The sequence below is a fragment of the Palaemon carinicauda genome, chromosome 19, assembly GCF_036898095.1.
Source record: "Palaemon carinicauda isolate YSFRI2023 chromosome 19, ASM3689809v2, whole genome shotgun sequence".
NCBI lineage: Eukaryota > Metazoa > Arthropoda > Malacostraca > Decapoda > Palaemonidae > Palaemon > Palaemon carinicauda.
In genome coordinates, this window is record NC_090743.1 from 98,788,811 (window position 1) to 98,793,862 (window position 5,052).

The window sequence follows — 5,052 nt, forward strand, 5'->3', positions numbered from 1 at the left end:
GCTTTTGTATTGAAGGCGCTGATTCTACTTTCATCTATCACTGACATTTATTGTATATCTGTTTCGAAGGATTGAAGTATTACGAAATCTATTGGTTTGTGTGTGTGTGTGTGCGCGCGCGCTTGTGTGTGTATGTATGTGTGTGTGTTTTAACTTAATATTTTGACACTCACTTATTAGTCAAAAGAAAATTTCTAAGCAATAATATTATTTCTACTTTTGGAGTGATAGGGGACTATTTTATTTTATCAACAATTATTATACCATTCACTAAAATTGAAACGTTGCAATGACCCCTGTTGAGCTGCATTAAGATTAACTCAACTTATTTATCTTCTAAAAAGGTTTCAAACTCCGGCTTATCTAATATGTGTTGCCCCGCTTAAGTTAAGTAGATTAAAGCATTTTCCAATCAGGATGTGACCTTCATTACGCTCTATTCCTTAGGGTAAAATTTATTTGTCAATACCTTCATGCTCTGAAAACACCACCATTGCCCCATTCATAATCCATAGTCCAGGTTTTCTCTTTCACTGTTTTATAAAAAAATTTCCTTGAAATGATAGTAGGTAGTAGGTGAGCCAGGGCACCAGCCACCCGTTGAGATACTACTGCTCGAGAGGTATTGGGTCCCTCTCTCTGGTTACGACTTATTTTGTATTTGCCTATACATATGCGAGTAGTCTGGCTTATTCTTTCCACATTCTCTGTCCTCATACACCTGGCAGCACTGAAATTACCAAACAATTCTTCTTCGCTCAAAGGGTTAAATACTGCAATATAATTGTTCAGTGGCTACTTTCCTTTTAGTAAGGGTAGATGAGACTCCTTAGTATTGGTAAGCAGATCTTCTTGGAGAAGGGCATTCCAAAATCAAACCATTGATCTTTAGTCATAGGTAGTGCCATCTCCTCTAGAAGGGCATTCCAAAATCAAACCATTGATCTTTAGTCATAGGTAGTGCCATAGCCTCTGTACCATGGCCTATCACTGTCTTGGGTTAGAGTTGTCTTGCTTGAGGGTACACTCGGGCAAGGTGGTCTCTTTTATTTCTCTCTCTCCTGTTTTTGTCTTAAGTTTTTATGGTTTATGTATGAAAGATCCATTTTAATGTCGTTACTGGTCTTAGTATATTTTATTTGGATTGTTTATTACTTCTCTTGTAGTTTTTTGTTTCTCTGTTCCCTTTCCGCACTGGGCTATTTTTCCCTGCTGGAGTCCTAGGGATTATATTTTTTTTTTTTGCTTTTCCAATTAGGGTTATAGCTTAGCTTGTAATGATGATAATAATACCCAACATAGTGAGACCTTGTTTCCCTGACTGAATCGATCTAAAAGTGACATCGTGTTTCTGTGCATACGAAGTTATGAAATTAAAAGTTGCTTTTATCAATTTACATATCGAGTGTTTATGACGCAGTACTTTATGTTAATGATGATTGTTTGCTTATGATATTATAAACATTAATTCATCAATTAACTGGAACTTTAGCTTTAGAAAACTACCGTTCTTCTTAGGTTATCAAATATTTGTGAAATGCCTGAGACTTTAAGAAATCTTGGTATGTCTGATTAATGAAGTATTTTCTATTTCAAAAAAAATTAATCTACTTACACAAAATTCCTCTTATAAATGGATTGATGTGAGACTAAACTGCAGTGGGCTCTTTGCTATGGCCTGACTATTTCTTTTATTTCCTTTCATTAACGCAAATACTAGTTTTGGGCCCTAAAAGGTTGAACCAGTAAAGACCAAACATTTTGTGACTGTGACTCGCCATTGTAACCAAAGCCTTTTCTATTACTGATATATGGAATTAATAAATGCAGTGGCTGTGTGTGTGGCGTCCTTCTAGAATATCGTTAAAAAAGAGAGAACTCTTATAAATGGACTTTTATGGCACCAATAAAGTTGTAAATGGTGTTAGATTCGTAAAATAATTATTGAAATTATGAAAATTATAATGTTTATGAAAAATATTAAAATCATTGATATTATTGAAATTACTGAAACTTTTACTAATATTGAAATTGCTAAAACTATTAATATTGTTAAAATTCGTATTATCATCGAAAAGTATGAAAATATTAATATTATTGTTATTTTTGCAATATAATAATTATTATTAAAATTATTAAAATAATTAAAATTAGGATTATAACTAAAATTTGTGAAATTAACAAACGTGTAATTATTGTATATATTTTTAATCATAATAATTCTAAAAATTTTATTATTAACGAAATTACTAGAAATATTATCATAAGTAATGCTATTAAAACTATTGTTATAATTATTGAAATTAATTGAATTATGAGGCTTATTAAAATCATTATTATTATTATTATTATTATTATTATTATTATTATTATTATTATCAAAATTATTAATATAGAGTAGTAACGCTAATTGACAATAAATTGGCCAGTGAAAATATCAGAAATTGGAGCGATTATTGTTGAAGTGAAGTTGAAGTATTGATATGAAGAGCTTAGGGATCATGACCTTCGGGTAAACGTCTAATGTAGTCTGACGGGGGGAAAAAAATCACAGGTAATACGAAAACAGAATGCTATCAGTTATAGCAATTTTGTGTGTGTGGTGAAGTCAATGATATAGTTGCTTCGAAATGCTTATGCCCAAACCTTTTTAATTGAAATTTAATATTTGTCCTCGGGATCTTGCTTATGGTGGGAAAAATAATATAATGTATAATTATCTCTGTACTATAGTAACTGTAAATATTCCGGGCGAAATAAGCCACACCTGATGACGTCATAGCCAATCGCGTTGTCTCCCAAGTTAGTACTGGTCACAATGAACATGATATTAGCAGATGTCGACCTTATCGAACATGACGTAATTTAACTTTTTTTCTTTTTATTGTAAGTAATATTGAAAAATGATCTCACTTTATCGTAATTTAGTAAGTAAATATGATAGAAAAAAAAACTTCCAGATTACTCTTTATCTTTACTTGGGATATAGACCCTCTGTGATGGCCAAAATTTATTTTAATAATTTTTTGCAATTATCATTTAAGAAGTCAGTTCTATTGAAGCTCTTAGAGAGGAATGTTTTGTTCTGTTCTGTTCAAGGATGAGACACAAGTGTGATTTCATGAAATCAGTATTGAAGAAATTCCCTTTCCATTATAAAAAAAAAAAAAAACACAATGAATGAAATAAGGAAGACATGGGTTACGGTATATTTTGTATCGTAAGAGGAACAGTTTAGTCTAACATCTAGCAATTGATATGACATTTTGAATCATTTAACCAAGATAGTGAAAAGAAGGACTATCGTCTATGCATTTGCTTCAGTAACACGAACAAATTTAACATAAGGAATAGTCTGCTACGAAAATATGCTGATTGTCTGGGGATTTATATTGGTTTTGTAATTATGAAATATTTCTTACTGGTCTGAGTGACACATCCAAATGATGAATTATATTTTGCTTCATCACAAAAAAGAGCTTTTGACGCTTAACTGACGTTTTCCCCTAAAAGATAAGTTTAAAATTGTTCATTGGTTATATGAATGTTATATTAAATGTGTAACTAATTTTACTTTACTTTCCTTGTGTTGTATATAATTCACTTTATACAAACTAAATTAATTTTATGCATTACAGCTTCTATTGAATTAGAAACAAAAGCGGAGGTAAATTCTTTGTTGATATTTCAATGTTAGAAAAAGGCAGAAATTTTCGTCCCAGATTTTTTGGATTTTTGGTGCAATGTAAACAAAAAGCAGGTTTTTTTTTTTTTTTGTGAGAAATTTATATGGGTGATGATAAATCCCAGGAATGAAAGTATTTCCGAGTAATTATTTCTATACTGTCAAAGAAGTTTTCATTTGCACAAAAATAATCAAAACCTATCAAACTGCATCGTCAACAGCCATGTTAATAGAGTGGCTTGATATGAAATAAGTACTTCCTCGTGTGTCGAGATAAAAATTTGATCAAATATTGTTATAATTCTGAATAATTTCCTGTTTCGTCTCTTTTACAAATAGCATTAACAAAAGCAGCAATTTGGAAGTCTGCCCCTATGTCTTGGCTCTTCTGCTGCTGCTTTTACTGGCCGAATAGGCAATCGTCACCGCACGATTTCTTCAGCAACAATTGTTATTCATTACAGTGACTCTGCAATTGATTAACTATTGAATGCTGCAATTAGCTCGATATAGTTTTTAAGTGCAATTACTACCGTGTTTTACTATAATATAGAATAGATTTTGATAAAGGATTAACGATTATTGCTATTGAGTTTTTGGTAAGAGGCCTTCGGTGCCGAAGAGAATCCACTTCCCCTTTAAAACGATCAAATTAAATAGCAGGTAAAATATGCATACAGAATCATTTTTCAGGACAAGTTTGGCAAAACTAAATAGAAAAAGGTCTTTAATGATATAGAAAAAAGTCGAAAAAAGACAATATAAACAACAATAAGTACATTTTAATGATCACTTTGAAGCGTAACTTGGAAATATGGCTAATAGAGAACAGAATCAAGTAGTCATATGCTATAAAATATCTAGTGTGAAAGGAGAAAATTTTTCATTCTCTTACAAAGAGGTTACAGAAGAAAATGTTCTTAGTTTTAACTGTACCTTAGCTTGAAAGATGAATACTATGGTTTCTTTTAAGAAAGAGCGCTAAGTTCTAAATCTTCTAACAATTGAAAAATACTAGAATGCTTTAATAATATTTTGAGAGATTAGATTTGAAGCTTTCTCTTGATTAATGTAAAGTACTAAACAGTTCTGAAATTAAACAGAAAGGCTAAATACAGTAATGGAGGAAGACGAAGAAGACACAGAAACACATGAATGTAGCATACATCTTAAGTGGAGAAGTGTTGTGTTATGCAGATCTTATTAATTATATTTTATCTTGTAATTCAGATGGATTAAACATCATACATGTGGAATATATCATTTGGTGAGTAGGATTATAAATGCAAAACAGTCATACTAAATAATAGTGTTAGTGGTAAGAAAAACTAACGGCATCGACCAGAAGCCATTATAGATTTTGATGG

General features: G+C 31.2%; 1 pseudogene; it reads left to right on the forward strand.

The window, feature by feature from the left end:
- LOC137659166 (uncharacterized) overlaps positions 1–4,100 on the forward strand; it is a 16,173-nt pseudogene extending 12,073 nt beyond the window's left edge.
- Positions 4,101–5,052: the final 952 nt, after the last annotated feature.